This window comes from Indicator indicator, chromosome 5 (genome assembly GCF_027791375.1).
Source record: "Indicator indicator isolate 239-I01 chromosome 5, UM_Iind_1.1, whole genome shotgun sequence".
Lineage (NCBI taxonomy): Eukaryota > Metazoa > Chordata > Aves > Piciformes > Indicatoridae > Indicator > Indicator indicator.
The window spans coordinates 35,000,081-35,017,306 of record NC_072014.1 but is presented as its reverse complement, the minus strand read 5'-3'; the positions used below and the strand labels follow the sequence as shown (position 1 = coordinate 35,017,306).

The window sequence follows — 17,226 nt, the reverse complement described above, 5'->3', positions numbered from 1 at the left end:
GGGGAGAGAGCAGCACACCTGCAGAGTAGCTTACTTTTTTAGGTGCTTCTTCACTATGATAAATGGAATGATATGAGTTCATTATCCCTCTGCAGGGGAGAAGCTCAGGTTCCTTAGCATTCTGCTTGATGGTGAACAGTGTAATTTCCTGTGAGAAGACAGCCCATTTATTTAACTTTTGCCTTGTGTGTTAGAAAGACTTAAGTACATCTTCACAGTCTTAGAGTGACTTTTTTTTTCCCCCAATGTTTTATGGGAGGATGCAGCTGAGAAACCAATTGACCCATCTCCCACTCCTTTGCCTTCTGGAATAAGAGGTAGTTCAGTATCCCTTTTCATTTGGCATAGTCCAAAATTGCTTTGTCATTTTCTTACAGAAGTAGAATTGCGTTGCAAATGTTCTGACGAATCTGACCATGAGCTAGTAAAACAATAAATAGGAAATAACCAAAACTTTGCACATTTCTAACAGTAGGACCAGTTCTGGTTTTAGCAATGTATGTTATTTTGTATTAGAGAAAAATGTATTCCTTTTGGAGGAGAAATTTGGGTCATGTCAGCTAGGCAAGTGGTATTAAATCTATTTAAATCCTCTGATATTGTGCATCTGTATCTCAAAGTAAAATTTGCCCCTTGCACTCTTGCTTGGTATCTGAGGACTGCTAGCTCGTTTGTTTGGGCCACTGAGAAAACTCACCAGCTGATGCTTAAAGGCAAGGAATTTCCACAGTGAGGGCAAATAGCTGTACTTACTATGAAGCTCTGAAGCACAGGCAGAGTGGTGCCAGCTCACCATCACAGGGATTTGGATTCTTACCTTATCCTCAAGTTCTTGTTCTGTCTCTTAATTTTGTGTTCATTTAGGTATTGTTAGGTCAAAATTTTACCTCTTCTGATTTCTTCTCCTTTGCCCTCTGCATTCTTTCCTATTTGTTCATCCTTCATGGACTCCTGCACAGGACTGATCTCTTCCTGCTTTGGTTTTGTTTTTTCTTTTCTTTCCTTTCTTCCTCCCTTCCTTCCCTCCTTTTCCCCCTCTCCCCTCCCTGCCTTCCTCCATTCCTCGAAGTCATGCATTGCTTATTATTGCAGATATGGCTTTTCTTGCCAATTCCTTGTATGCCAACAGTAAACCCTGGTTATTCTGCAAATGTATGTGTGTTAGATACCATCTGAAAAATGGGATCAATGTTTTAGCAAGTTCCTTGAAACTGGATTATGTCACCATTGTGAAAGAAGTTGAAAGAGATGAACCTGAATCGAGTGGAAGAAAGAACCTAATGATCTAGCAGGTTTTCCTGAGGGATTCAAACTGTTCTACATCATTATTCCTGCGCAGTTTGGCAGGAACTAATGTGTATAGATTTTTTATCCCCCTTTTCACTTTCTTTGTCTTTATTGGCTGAGGAAGAAAGAGAATTTAGGTATTTGCAAAGTCCACGTCTCTCAAACAAGAGCAAAATTTTTTGTTGTATCCCTGCTTTTGCTATGAACAGATTTTAACCCCCCCAGGAAAAAAAGGGCAGAGAGCAAGCTGTCATATATATCAAAAAAATTAGAAACGTCTGTGCCCATGTTTTACCAAAAAAACCCAACAATCCAGTAAATTTACGACTTTCCAGAAATTTCTTTATCCAGACTTGAGTAAAGAGTGTGTAGTCTGTGATCTTGCTGTCTGAGATGTAAAATCGGAAGAAGGGTGTTTTCCTTGGACTGAAATTAAGCAAATACTGTTGTGTGCCTGCATAGAATTGAAGCACAATTTGGGTTATGTCTTCTTGGAAATGCATACATCCCAGACTTAGGGCAGTAGCCAAATATTTATTTAAATCTGTAATTCTACAGCAGAGTACTAAATATGTGGTTGAGGACATTCTGGTTAAATCATGACCCTAATCAAAGTGAATGGGCAAGAACTGCTGACGAGGGAGGGGAACAAGGACAATATGGTGTTAATTTAACATTTCCTGTGCTGCCTGATAAAATACAGTTCAATTCTATTGAATGCTGATCTCATCCTAGGAGTATTCACATCACTACAACTACAAATTTTGAAGATTGCTGCAAAAGAGGATACAAGCTAAATAGAAGTAATACTTATTACTTTTTTATGCATATCAACTTTCGTTATCGTAATGTTATTCTGTAATTGACATTAGAAGATTCTATTAAAAGTAAGCTTATTTTTAAACTATAAACATTGTTGACATCTCAGATTTCAACAGAAACATAGATTTATTTATAAAAATTTTAACAATTAGATTCACCATGGCTGTATTTTTTTCCTATATTTGGGTTTAAGCAAATAATACATGATTTGTGTGTCTTCTTAGAAATGAGATGATTCACTTTTTTTTTCAAGGAAAAGATTGATACACGTGTTTTGAATTTGACTGCAGAGTAATGGCCCATATTCCATACTGGTTGCACTGTGTTGTTTTTCCTCATGCTTGTCACACAGTTCAGAATGAAAACTGATCTCTACCAATTGTAAAAAAATGCATATAGGCAGGTTTTCATGACCATTTCAGGAATCCTTCAATGTGAAAATATTTCATGCATTTACAGTAAGTGTAAGTACTTAGGAAATCAAAAGGTCTAATAATATTTTAAAATAAATAAGCCTATTTTCTTAGGGCATGTGGTTGTCTATACTGCCCTGTAAGTTCTTTGCTACTAGAAATATTGATGTGCTTGCTGTGTGTAGGGAGTGAAACAGAGGATGTGTCACTCCTATCTTGAAAAGGTGAAGCAATGCACTCTTTAATGCAACATGTAAGGAGTAGAAACAGGTAACTGAAGTTGGGTGAATTTTTGGCACCTCTTTGATATTGTAGATGATTTGTAGAGCTACCTTAACTTTCTGGGGACATTCTTTCTAGCTGAATAGTGGCAATTTACAGAGCTAATCTACAATTAGGGTAGACAATAAGGAGGAGCTTGATCACTTTTTTAAAAAAAATATTTTATTCAGGCTATCTTCTCTGAAGTAGCTTTCTTAGATGATAAAGCACTGGAAAAGTGTCTCCGTCTCAGCACAATCTGAAGAAGAGCCATAGTTTTAGTTAAAACCTAGCACTGACAAGTACATTCTGCCCAAGCACCCTTCATTTTCCTCAGTTAATGTGGTTGATAAAAAGAGATTAAATTCTGCCTCTCATAGCAAGAGAGGTTTGGGAAAGAAAACCAGGAACTCCATTTTATTGAGCCACCTCGTATTTCATTTGCAAGTGAGGCAAAAAGTTGGGAATAATAGACAGACTAAGATTTAAGAATGAGTAGAGCAAAACTGATTGAGTGAAGAGTAAAATCTGTGGAGCTGATATACAGAAGGTTGCTGAAAGAATAAAACAAATCCATAGAGAGGATACAAGAGTAGAAATAAAAAGCCTTAGATGAAAGTTAGCACTTCTGCTTTACCCATGGCCATCTGTGAAATATTTTAAATTTGAATGTCTATACCACTATACTTCTGTCTTAGCTTTATCTTTTCTAAATGATGCAGTTTTTATCAGAGAAACTTTAAACTACTAAAATCACCAAATAACAGTGTTTTTCCACTTCTTTCTTGGGTATGGCATCTCACAAGCTTGTTTTGACCTTATTAGTGGGTATAGACTTCTCAGTCTCAGGACATGGATCTTTTCACAGATCTTTTTATTCTAGTTAGCTCTCTTTTTCCACTCATACCTGAAAATACAGCTAATGACATTCAGCCTGATTCTGATAGATGTCATTCTTTTACAAAAATGGTGACTTGTGTAAAGTTACTGAGGATGACACAGGGTCAGAGTTTGCCTTCTGACAGATAGCACTATAATTTGTTCATATTATGTAGCTCTGTTTGCGTAAATTCAACACGTTCATTAGCTGCATTGTTCCCGTGGATGAAGCCTTGCTTTCACTTTTCACCCAGAAAGTTGCTGTTGCAGTTTCTTTATAAAGCATTCAGGGGATCTTCAGTGAAAACCATTAAAACGTGGCAAGTAGCAACATTTATAGAGTGGATTTATTTGATTAAATAAGTAATAAAATTTTCATAGTTAGGAAAGTATAAAATAGTATTTCTTATAATAAGATTTATAGTATCTCTGATCTTAAACTATATTTTCATTGCTGTTTTATTTCCATCATAAAAATTCTACTTTATCAACCCCAGAACAAATCATGGAGGACGCCTGAAGCACCTATTTTCTCCTTGTATTTCTCTGGCTAGATTAGTTTTATTTGTTGCCCATGGACCATCCACATTGTTTAATTTTATGTCAAAAATTTTGTCTAGAATGCTGCAACACATTCCACTGAATTTTCAGAAGGTCAATTTAAATAATAACCAGCTGCATTGGTATAGCTCTTTCAGCAGCCTGACAGCTCTGCCCTGCCTAAGGGATAGAGCGTAGCTGAACACGCTTAGATGGAAACAGTTGTGCAGCTTAGCAGGAAGGGGTAAATTGCACCAACGATATTATTATATATGGGAAGATAAAGAGGAAAATTAATTGCCCTAGTACCTGACAAAAGGAGATGGAATACCTGGCCTTAGAGTCTGACCTGTAGTTCAGATGTCATTAGACATGATGATGTCAGAATACAGAAGGTTAAAAGTGAAGTTACATTGCTTAACAGCAATCAGATATACAAAATATTTCGGAAGTGTTTCGGAAAGTATTTGAGGGTTTGAAATGATCATTGCACACAGTTAGAAATCAGTTTGTCAGCAGTCCAAAATACATTTAAAGTACTGGGTTGTTATATGCTGAGCAGCAGCATAATTCCCACCTGACAGAAGCCAGCTACTAGTCCTGCCTTGTGCCTCTAGGCTTTTCAGAAAGCAGGCAGACTCAAGACCAAGATCAGCAAATTGTATTTGAAGTTTTGAAACTCCTGCAGCTGACCTGCTTATTTTCTTACTTAGCATTTGTTCCTTTGTATCTGTCGGATTGTCAGGGTACCCTTGATCTGCAAATCTGGACAGTTCCAGCTTCAGATCAAAATCTGTCTTTTTCTTCTCAGTAAGCAGATAAATGTAAATCACGTGTCACATTATCTGTAGTGATATTTACTTACTCAGGAATTGGGACTGGTGGCTTGAGGGAGAACTTAATTTCAGATCTGCTATTTCAGCTGTAATGGAAGCTGCCTTAAAAGTTATGAAAATATCAAGTGCTCTGTCAACAGATAAAAAGTTAATTGCATAAATTCAAAACATGTTTGAGATACAGTAAGTTTGAAGTATTACATTAAACTTTATTCATGTGTTGTGTTCCTAGTAGAGCACCTACTAAGAAGTGAGATGGTGGATTTTATACCATTTGCCTTTCAAAGAAGATTTCAGGCTGTAGCCCTGCTGGAGTGCTTTCTCCAGGTCAAGGCTACCAAAGGTGCATAACTACTTTCATGAAGAACCTGTCTCAAGAAAGAGCATCCAGTCTTGTAACAGTGAGAAATTAAAAGAATGCTTCTGTGTATCAGGAATCAAGGTAGAGATCTAGACAATACTCAAAGATTTTTGAGACTTTCAAGAACAAATGCTGATGTTATTACTTCCTGTCTTGCATTACCTCAGTAAACTGGTACCTACGTTCTGTCATGTCATAGAATCAGTCAGGGTTGGAAGGGACCACAAGGATCATCTAGTTGCAACGCCCCTGCCATGGGCAGGGACACCTCACACTAGATCAGGCTGGCCAGAGCCTCATCCAGCCTGGCCTTAAACACCTCCAGGGATGGGGCCTCAACCACCTCCCTGGACAACCCATTCCAGGCTCTCACCACTCTCATGTCCTCACTCACCACTAACATCTGAGAGGACAGAAAAACAAAGTGTTGAATCTCTGTATTTCACCTCACCTTAAATCATCAGCATGTAATAATAATACATTATAAACCATATTTCTTACTTGCCCCATTTGCAACTCCAAATATATGCTGAAGAAACATTACAGATATAAGGGATTCCTGAGAGCCTCCTGGTGATCAAGGTCAGTGATGAGAGAAGGAACCATCCCTCCTCTGAAGAAACTCCATCTAACCTCCCTGAGATGTATGGCTTACAGTTTTGGATGAACAGCAGCAACATAATACCTGAAAGCTCTGGAAGGAGGCTTTCAGATAAGCAGATGTTTGGGAGAGTGCTGAGAATCATTGGATGTCATCCACAGCAGTGGCTCTGTGCAAGCCATTTCCAGTCACAGGGACTTAAGCTTGTAGGTGTGTAAATCACAGCTGCAATGTGTAGACCTCCAAGGTGCTTTGTATTATCCCTTGAGCAAAATGGCTGAGGCAGCTTTTCTTAGCCCTCAAGAACACCAGTCTATAACACAGGGGAACCCTGAAGTGCTCTTTTCTGATTAGGGAAACTATAAAACTTGCAGTTTGAAAAGAAAACATTTGCCAAAATGATTTGCTGATCTAAATCTAACTCTGACTGATAAAGGAACATCACACAAAATTGTTATAGATTGTGGCATGCTGTATAAGAGCAGATAGGGCAGTATCCCTCACAACATTTAGAAATAAAGCAACCAAAGCACAGCTACAGGTACAGTATTTTATCAAGGAGTTAGATCAACAGACCTGATAGATTTTCTCCATCTGTAATTTGTGTTTTGGTGATTTCCCTTCTTGTCAGACTGTTGTCCCTTATTTTAGCACCGAAATTCTTACCAATTTGCTCTCATACAAAAAGAAAACATTAACTGAAGCTCACCAGGCTTGTAGGTATGATGCAAATGAGAATGCTTTTTTAGCCTTAAGAGATTCCAAAGAAAAACACTGAAAGGCTTTCCATATCTACACAAACATTGTTTTGTGACTCACTTTTAAATATACAGTCTTTCATATACCAAATCTAAAGATGAGATTTTTCCATTATTATAATGATAATAAATTGCCTCAGCAATACCAAAACCAAATGAGCAAATAATCTTTAGGAAAGCCACAAGTGGTCTTTGGTGAAGTATTTATGTATGATTTTGACTGCAGAGAGCAATATATTCTAAGTTTTTAAGAAGTATATAAGCATTGTTCTGAAGAACAAAGACAGATTTTCAGAATAAGCATGTCAAGAAGACTGTGAGACTGTGCTGCTGCAACAGGCCTTCACAGCGACAGTAAGATTTTACTGCTTATTTTGTAGACAAAAATATGCAGCTGACCCTGGGTGAACCTTAGATTTCTCTTTATTTTATGCATAGATTTCTATTATCAGTGATGATACATGGGATGGCAGGAATCCAATATGGCATTTGAAACCCTAAGCAAGTATGTGGGCAGACTCATTAAGTACAAGAATGTTTTTTCATTTTTTTTCCCTATTATTATGTACATTCGGAGTGGGAATAAGCTTAAGTAAAAAGGAAGGAGTTCCACAATACAAAATAGTATTATTACATTCATTTCCAAACTTGCTCTGTGCTTCAAACTTCTAATAAGTACTAAAAAGATAGGCTTGTTTATTCCATGCAGTTACATTTAATCTATGACATTGCTTAACCAGTTGGATGCCATTTCAGCCTTCTCTGTTTGCCAAATGTATTAGCCAGATGTACTAGCAACTTAATATAAGTGGTCAAGTATGGAGACTGGTTAGAGGCAGCTTTTATTCTAGATTGTGAACTTTGTGAAAACTCTGAGTTACTCATGTTTGCCTGACATATTTCTGGCTTTGAATTTTTAATTTTTTTTATATCTATATTTAGTGTATGTAAATCAAGAGGTATTCATTCAAGTTTCCTTTCTAAATGGAAAAATCTTTCTCATTAACATTATGACAGTAAAAATTAACATGGAATTTTTCTAATCTTATCACAGTATGGGGTATGTTAAGTACAAGCCACATGTTACATATGAAAGTACAAGTTCATGTCATCAAGTCAGCTTTTAAAGCCTCCCCAGTTTGATTTCACCGTGGAATACAACAGTAGCCACTGCAAGCTCTGCTTAAATACAATATGCACAAACAACAGGTGTGCTACATAATCTTCTCATCATGGTACATATTTCACACTCCATAACTCCCAAATGAAATACCATGAGAATGCATAAAATTAAATGATGCAAAGATTTAGAGGGCTGCTTTGTGTTGTGGTAGGATTCTACTAAAATTCTAAAGCACTATAGAAATGTAACTATCATTATTACAGATACGTAATGTTCTTCTTGTTGCACTAATGGAGCTAAGTATACAGTTCATTTTTGTTTTCTTAAGACTTTGAAACAAATGAAGGATAACTATGAAAAAGTGTGTGTGTAGGAAACAATAGAAAAAGGATTCATTTAACCTATTATTACATTCAATACATATAAAACTTGATTTATATTTTTAACTGTGGTTTTGCTACTATTATTTAAGTGTAGTAGCATTTGCAGAGATGAATCAATATGGAATTATGTCTCTTTTGCTTAAAAATAGTTGTGCAAATAAGTACTCTACTTGGTAACATTTAAGGTGTTCACATTAGATCAGGACAGTGTAATTTGCTAATAATTTTAAGCTGCACATTCTGTATTCAGTAGATACTTTCTGTTGCCATCTGTTAAGAAAAAAAATTGTTTTCCTGTGATATATTTTGTATGTTTTGTATACTCTTACTGCACATAGAAGAAAGGGGCGGTAATTAGAATAAGTGGTTATTCATAATGAATCATAAAACACCTACTAACCAACTTCATCTTACAGTATTGAATTTTACTAATGCTCTCCTTTGTTTCCCAAATGACCTATCTTCTTTAATGATGGTTTGGATACTGGTAAGATTCAAATCCTCATCCAAAGGCCATGACACTATTGACTAAATCTCTGTTGACTTCGCTGAGAATGTGAAATACTGTATTGCAAGATAAAATCAGCACGTAGGTGCTCAGTGAAACTGAAGAGTCCATTAGTGCCTTAACTCTTAAATTACCATCTGAGTATCTCCCTTGATAAGGACAAGCTAAAAGGGAAAAGTTACCTTTGTCATTAAATCTTTAATAATGTGATATTGACAGACTTGAGTCTTTCTGTATTTTTAGCATTTTTAGATTGCATTCGTGCTCACTTCTTCCTCTGGATGTGAGCAAGCCATGTTTCATTAGTCACTAACTGACATCTGGGTGCGGGGAGGAGCAGTGATTTGTCTGTGTCCTGTGTGCATTACAAGGGCATTTTCAACATTATGACTTAAACTCCATTTTACCGCATTGAATTAATATCAGTGCTTTAAAAATCTCAAATATACACCCACTCTTCAGTTCATCTTTCTGGTATACAGTTTCAGAGATGAGCTACTTAGTTTTGTAGTGTTTTGATGCTAAATTTTTATGTTTGTCATATTTTAAAAGCAGAAATACTACATCTATCTTTTTTTCTTTTACTTTCCTCTTACTATTAACTTTGTTGGCTTTTTTCTGTAAACAAGCCTTGTGTATTTTTCCTGTACAATAGATACATGCAGAGAAGTAGGCACAATTGTTATGGATTATACATACTGGAAGCGTGAACATGAATCAAAGATTAGCCACTGTATTTTAGAGGCTTGCTTAAATTTATTCTATGAAATGGTCCTTAGGAAGTCTTGACTAATTAGAAATAGGGGTACTCTCTGCTCTGTTACCAGTCTTTGCCAGTTCAAGGGAGAATAACAAATGGAATTAACCTTCAGTTTAGATCTTTAGGTCCTTCATGCACATGGGATCAGACTTTCAGGTGTTCATGCATTGTGTTGAGCTGTTCTTAAAATCCAGCTCATTATTTGGTGCCAAACTGGGAGATGACTCCCTTTGAAATTCCTAGGTAATACCTCCTAAGACCTGCTTTTATCTACCATGAAAAAAACAATCAATTCACAAGGGTGCAGATTCCTGATCAAATGTTGGCACCACCTCTGAGCACAGACAGCTGCCAAAAAGGTTTGCAGATATTTGCCATCTATGCTAGAGGCAAAGCTCACAGCTGCCTCAAGCCTCAGGGCAGGCTGCCTCTTGTACTGGCTGCAGAGTGGAAGAAGGGACTCTCTTTGGTGTCGCTCTTCAGTGTCTCTTTGGTGTATGCCAGAGCCTAGCACTCCAAAAGCCTGTCCAGGTTCTAAATAGTTCTTAGAGCACATTTTGGCCCAGGAGCAATGACTGATATTTCTCGTTTCCTGGTATTCCTCCTGGCTGCAGCCATAGGGGTGAGGTGCAGATGAGCATGGGCACTGCAGGTCTGCATTCTTGTATCATGCTGTATGATGCACACCCTCATCGTTGGTATCAGCACTGGCTCTCCCACCTCACTTGTGTTTCAGCTTTGCTAAGATGACTTGCATGGGCAGACTGATTGTGACATCCTTCTGTGGTTTTTCACCACTCTGGAGTATGTCGGTGGATTTCCAGAGGTCTGAAGCCAGGATTAGAGATGCTTATTCATATCATCAGATCCACAGAGCTGTACTCTTTCCTGCATACAAGCCCTATAGTTTTTTGTATCAGAATAAATGTTTCAGAACTTGAACTGCCATCTGGAAATCTTGTGGTCAGATCTGAGGCTTTCAAGAATGAAATACCAAAACACATTCACACCATGACCCTCTAAAAGCTCTATTTCTGAAAAGCAGCAAAAGTTTGGGAAGTCTACGAGACAGTTCCTGACTTGGCAGAGATTCTTTTGATTTCAGTATAAGAAGTGGAGCCAATAATTCTTACCAGCTGGGAATCTGCCCACTTACTCTTTCTTAACCCATTCCTCAAGTAAGTACTTTGAGAAAAAAGGATAGAATAATGTACCTTGTATCCAAGTATTGAAGAAAACCTTAAAACCTCTATTATTACTAGAAATTACTCTGTGAGAGCAAAAAAGAGTTGGAAAGAAAATATGTATGTAAAATCCTTAAACTAACAATAAAAGTATTCCTCAACTTCCTATTACCTATGTCCGTTTGACATTTCAACTATATTACAATATTTAAAAAGTGGAGGGATGGAGAAACCTTTTAAATGCATAGTACTGAGGCAAGGAAAATATGGCTTGTTCAACATTAACCTTGACAAATTCGTGGTCTTGTCATTTAAATGAATGAACATTTCCAGTGTCAGGCTTACTGGACCTTGGGAAACAGCAGTGAGGAAGGATTGTAAAAGTGATGCTCATCTCTCTGAAATTATTTTCCTGCGTAAATGAATTATTTCACTGAAACTCGAATGAGGATGAATCTGCTCACTTGAGTCACCTGTTCACAGCCCATGAACTTGTATGTGAGACAGTGCTTACCCTCCTTGGTTACCATATATTGATCTAAAGCATCTTCCCTGAGCCTTCTCTCTGCTTTTCCTCCTACAGGCAAAAGGTTAGAGTTAGATAATAGTATTAATTTTCCAGACATCTGCACATGTTTTAATAGCCTTTAGAAGGTTTGAAATGGTTTCTGTTTGACCACCACAGGGCTAAAATGCCATTAAGACTTAGATTGTAGCAATACATAACAATCATAGACCCATAGTTCAACCTGGCAATAAAAAAGCTAATTTGTTTTATCGGGGATTTAAATTAACGTGATGAACTCCTCTCTCAACAGGAACTGTAACACCACTCTTACAAAAATACCATGGCCCTGCTTATGTCCAAAACCCAATAAAACACTTGCAACGAGCATTGTGTATGTATTTGTTTGGGGTGCTTTTTGGCTGTTTGCATGTCTGTTTGTGTGTTCCTAACTGTTCCTGAGACCATTTTGGTTTTTCTGTCATATTTTCATTCTTAGCCTTATTTTTTTCTATCATCTGACTCAGACTCAGCAGGAAGAAAGTGATTAAGAGATCCAGGGCAGTCTCCAGCCTGTTGTTTTTCACACCCTGAGAACTGGAATTGTCTTGTAGGCAGAGATTATTACTGATTGGGTAAACTGAGTTTAAAATAGCCTTTAAAATAGACATAGACAGTTAATAAGGATAGTTTTTGAAAATCTGTGAAAGAAATATTTAGGGCTCAGAGTGTTCATTTCCAACTATATGCTAGAGGAAAGCTCCAGCTTATCCCATTATAAAGTGATAAAGCAGCATTTGATGGCAGCAGCTTCTGTGATAAAATGATCATGGCAGCACTGAGAACGAACCTAATAAGGGAATTGATCTGTAGATTCCAATTCTGTAAGAGCCAACATCGATCAACATAAATGTCAATAACAAGATTGTACTGAGGTCTCCCTAATTCCTTTAGATGATTTTGGAGCATAGTCAGAAAGTGAATGTGAAAATTAATTTTAAACTGTAGGAATCATAAAGACGAAGACCAAAATTATGTTGTGCTACCCAGGAATATCCATGACCGTTGTAGTATCAGCAATTTAGTGGGGTGTTCAAATTAGTGAGTAGCATTTAAACAGATAATGACTGATAATGCAGTGCCTATTGTGTGACTGAAACACCAGTACTTTTCATGTTGAAGCATTTCTTAAATACAGTGAAACAATAAAAAAACCAGCCCATCTTTTTACTGCTAACACATCCAATAGCATGCATAGTGTGCCATAAAAGATTAATGGTACAGTTCTATTTGTCACAGGAGTTCAGTAAAAAGGTGTTTCCTAGGCTGGTTGTGACCATGCTGAAATGTTAAGAAAAAATGGTTTTGTTTGTGAGCAATGTAACAAGAGAAGGTGTTAAGCTATGAGGGATTCTGCCTTTCACTTTTTGATGTTCCAGTTATTCATAACACCTATGTGATGATGAATTATCATATTAGTTAGTACTAGATCAGTAGAGATGTATTTACAAAAAGAATTTCCTGGATTGTACCAAATTACTAAGAAACAAAATGCAAATATGTGCTTAGTAAGAGGCTCTACTCTTCTACAATCCTAATCTCACAAAACTGCTCTTTTACCATACTCCAAGGAGTCTTCCATGAGCCAGCTCATTGAAAACATTTATTTCATTAATTATTTACGTTCTGACAAGCTGATTACCGGGTCATTGATGTAAACTGTTGACTTTACAGTAATTACAAACCACAGGGAACTTTATACATACATTTTCCTAGGACATTAAATCAGCTCATTTTATTATTAGTGCAATATTTACAGACTCCTACCATAGTGTTATTGAAATGAGAACTAATACTTTGGAGTCTCAGAGCTTGAAAACACTGATAGAGTTATAAAATGAAAGCTAGGATCAGAGAGGATTACTTTGTGTCTTTCAAATGTAACTTTTATTTAAAGCATTTTTTAAAAATTAATAAAACTAAAGGATTTGGAACAGTAATTTGAAGCTTACATTAATGTTGTCAGCTCTCTAAAGAATATAGAAAGATTATGTTGTTTATATTTGTGCATCAACCATCTGCTTAATATCTCCCAATTTGTGCCCTAGGATATAAGTTTCCAACCTTCTGAGTTACTTTGGAATCTAATTCACTGCTTTTTGTCTTTTCTGGATGGTTCAATATTAATGGAGAGCAGCAAGCCTGGAAAATCTGAAGCAGACACAAATGAAATCTTTCTTATATTTCTTTATGCTGGATTTGCCTTGTTAACAGGATTATCTGATGCAGTTTTAGCACCCTAATCTCCCATACAAATGTTTGTAATATCATACCCTCGTATTTTGTCTTGGATGTTGTCTGTTAAGTCTCAGTAAACTCACCTGGAAGATTTGCCAGCAAAACTGACAAACCACAATTAATACTGGGTTTGAATTTAAAATCTAGCACCTGTGTCACCAGGCTTCTAGGTTTTTTAGCTAAGTCAGCCAAGTAGGAGAGAAAAACAACAAAACCAAACGAAAAATATAAAATTAGAACTTTCGTGGCAGTATTTTTATTAGATTAATGGAAAACTCAAATCCACTTGACTTGAAATTTCTGGATTAGCTGGAAACTTCCTATTTTTTGTATTAAGAAGTGGTTTAGCTCACTGAAATGTATTTTACTGTTAATCCTTTAATATTTATTTTTTGTACAACTCTTCTTCCTGGTACCACTGAGCAATACTGCATATTTGTGATTGTTTCCTGTATTTTACACAGCTGTAGCTAAGACCAATAAATAACAGTCTCCAATTGCTTACTCATAGCACTGTGAGACTTACCCTGGGGTTCATTTGCTTGCATTAACTCCCACCAAAAAAAAAAGGAGTTATAGGGGTAAGTCTGCTCTGATAACAGCTGTGGAAATACCTGTCAGCAACTTATAGGAGCAAATTACTTTTAGTTAACCTTTCAGACCGACCTTAAGAAAGAGCAGACTATTAAATATGACAGACAACATTCATGTTTGCACTAAATCCTATGGGGTATAAGACTTCTGAGTGGCTTTGCCTGTTCCAGATTGAGCTGTATGATGTTTCATTGTATGCTTAGCAAATGGCAAAACAGTAGCAGGGTGGTCTGCTGGAAATTGTGCCTTTAGTAACAAAGAAACAGAAAGAATAGCTTAATACGATGCATTAGCTTTACAATCAGAAGGTACATGGTTTTGCCTGCACAGAGATTTATTACTAGCTTCTAGAGGTCTAAGAAGTGATGAGACTATAATTATTTTGGCTAAAGGAGGAGAATTTTAAATGGTCAGAGATTGTTAGTTTCTCACTCTAATTTTATCCATAACCCTGTATGTGGTTAAAATGGCCCAACAGTGGGAGAAATGAGTAACATGACAAGATGACTGAGTATCACATGTTCTCCTAGATGTCTCCTGGGACTAACTCCTGTTACCCATATTGCACAGCTTTATTCACTTTATCTATGGCGTGTTCTGCAGAAAAAGAATAGAACCAGAAGAGATCCATGGTGAACCTCTGTTTGCTCCTATGCTTCACTGATACTTTGCCATTTTCTTTTCCCTGACTGCTTGATGCAAAATGTTGTTGTTTAAGGAAATGCACAAGTACAGATTGGTCATGGTTACTATTGTACAAGGGAAAATGTGAGTCTAAATATTTGATGCAAAATAGTCTCTTAGAGTCAAACATATAAACATGTAACAGATTTTACAAACAAAAGATAGAAACCCAGAAGAATTGTTGAGCTGTCACGTTGCTGCCACTGAGCATGAAGATGGACTCAGAACACTACCTTAATGCTGGGAACAGGAAAAGGTATAGTATCTGAACCTAGTGTTTCTTCCATTGAAAATGCTGTACTTTGGGAATTTTTCCCCCTAGGAATGACAGTTGATTTCTTATTTCCTCATCCTTTAAAGCTTTGTCTCTTTTTAATACACTTGTGAAAATCTAGAGAGATGTACACCTATATAGATGTTCCTTTGTAGCTTCTGAGATAAGGCGATGTTTTAGACCCAGAACTGGCACTGGAAAGAAAAAAAAATCATGTTATTGACTGTTCAGTTCTGGACATAAATACAGAAATATGATTGTGCATAGGGGACTGCTGAAAAGTGAAGGAATGGTTCTGAAAGACATGCTGTATTCTGCAGCTGAACCACCATAATGCTGGACTACATGTTAGTATAAAATATTTGTAAGAAGTAGCCACAGTCAGAAGTAACCTCATGCTGTTACAATAATTGATGACTGCAAAGCAAATTCTTAGAGAATTAGAAGGAAAAATGCACTGCTATTCCCACAGTGAAATGTCCTTGAAATTACCCTGAAGGATATAGGTTTAAAAAGGCGTCTGGGATGGCACATACCATGATCAAGGAACTCTGCTGGGAAGCTGCCTTTCTTCACATGCAATAAGCAGCTGGAAAGATGAAGGCAAGTTCCTAACCAAGCTGGTTAACTAGTGGAAAGTGCTCAGTATGATAATTGCTGTTGCTATTATAAACTGTGAAAATGGGAAGAATAATTTTCTTTCACTACAAAGTTAAACAGTAATGGCCATGAAGTTCTGTTCATAGGAAGTGAGTAGTATGAAAGCAGGACATAATTCTGAATTTTCTATTAAATATAGAACTTCCGATAGCTGAAAGTATTATTTTCATGGCATTGATGATATCCAATAAAACATCAGGCATTGCTGTGTGGGCACAGTATACAATTGCAAGTACATTTCCTATGTTAGTGATTATTAGAAGTAAATAAGATGGAAGCATCTTTTTGCAGCTTTCACTTTTGTTTCATATATAGTTGTTTTCTGATGACAACCACTTGTCTTGCTCTCTTTAGAAAAAAAGAATTACCATATGTCAAAAGTATATGCATTACAAACTGATTTGTCTAAAAGCAAAATATGTTTCAACTCACAGAAGTGTTGGGTTTTTTCTTTAACTATACTTAATATTTCAGAGTATTTAGTGTATGAGAAGTTCACGCATCATACTTTGTGTGTTCTTAATCTAGGTAACTTTGATGGCCTAGGTGAAAGATGTTCTCCCATCTTCAGCTGAACACTCACCCTGCAATGTATCTAAGGACTAAAAATTAAATTTAGTTTCATGAAAGATTAACTTGTATATAAACTACAACTACATAAACTTCATATCTAATCATTGGAGTTTTTTTTTCCTTTCTTTGGTATGCTGTCTTCTATGGTGTAATGGAAATGTAGTGTAGAGTACTGTTTCTGTAAGTCCTTTGAAATTAAAGCTGGATACTTGATGTGATTAATTCATAGCTGCACTCTGCTTGTGATGGCTATGACAGTTAAAGATGAACAAGGGAGCAGGGAAAGTGAGACAGGTCAGCTGATTGTGGAAAAAGTCACCTAGGAAGAGCCCTTGTCTTTCATCAGCCTGTATTACACTTATGATCATCACATCAGCATTCTTCTGTTGCCTTTCTTTTTTTTCTTTCTTGCATGTTTTTGGTGGTTACTAAGATGTAACTCATTTAATTCAACTTGAGTTGTTGAGTTGAGTGTTGCTGACTTGAGCATAATCTTTTTCATGAAGAGAATTATTAAAAATGAGGGGTGTGAAGGCTGCAGAAGATTTATTCCCTGCCAGTCGAGTTACAATGGTCAAATTATAGGATAGCAATCCAGAGTAAGCCTGTTTGGGTCTGTGATGTCCTAGATAATGGCAAAGATGGGATGAGGCCACACACACCAAACAAACATTTATAGCTCTAGCATGAAGCACCAGGTTGAAAATGAGGCCTTAGAACCTACAGAGGGGGAGAATTTCTTTCTTGTGAGTGATAAACTTTGGCTCATGTGAGTAAAGCAAAGCCCATTGATTTAATAGCAATTAACTCATCCAGTATTGGAGAGCTGTGTACACTTTGGCATAATTCATTGACAATTGTTCTAGCAATGCTGCAGGCCATTAGATGTTTTAAAAGGGAGATGGGAACTGATAGATATTCT

The 17,226-nt window shown here is 36.7% G+C and overlaps 1 protein-coding gene across 1 annotated transcript in view; it reads left to right on the top strand.

The window, feature by feature from the left end:
• NCKAP5 (NCK associated protein 5) overlaps positions 1-17,226 on the top strand; it is a 362,638-nt gene that overhangs the window by 276,833 nt on the left and 68,579 nt on the right. The gene's annotated exons all lie outside the window — the stretch shown is intronic.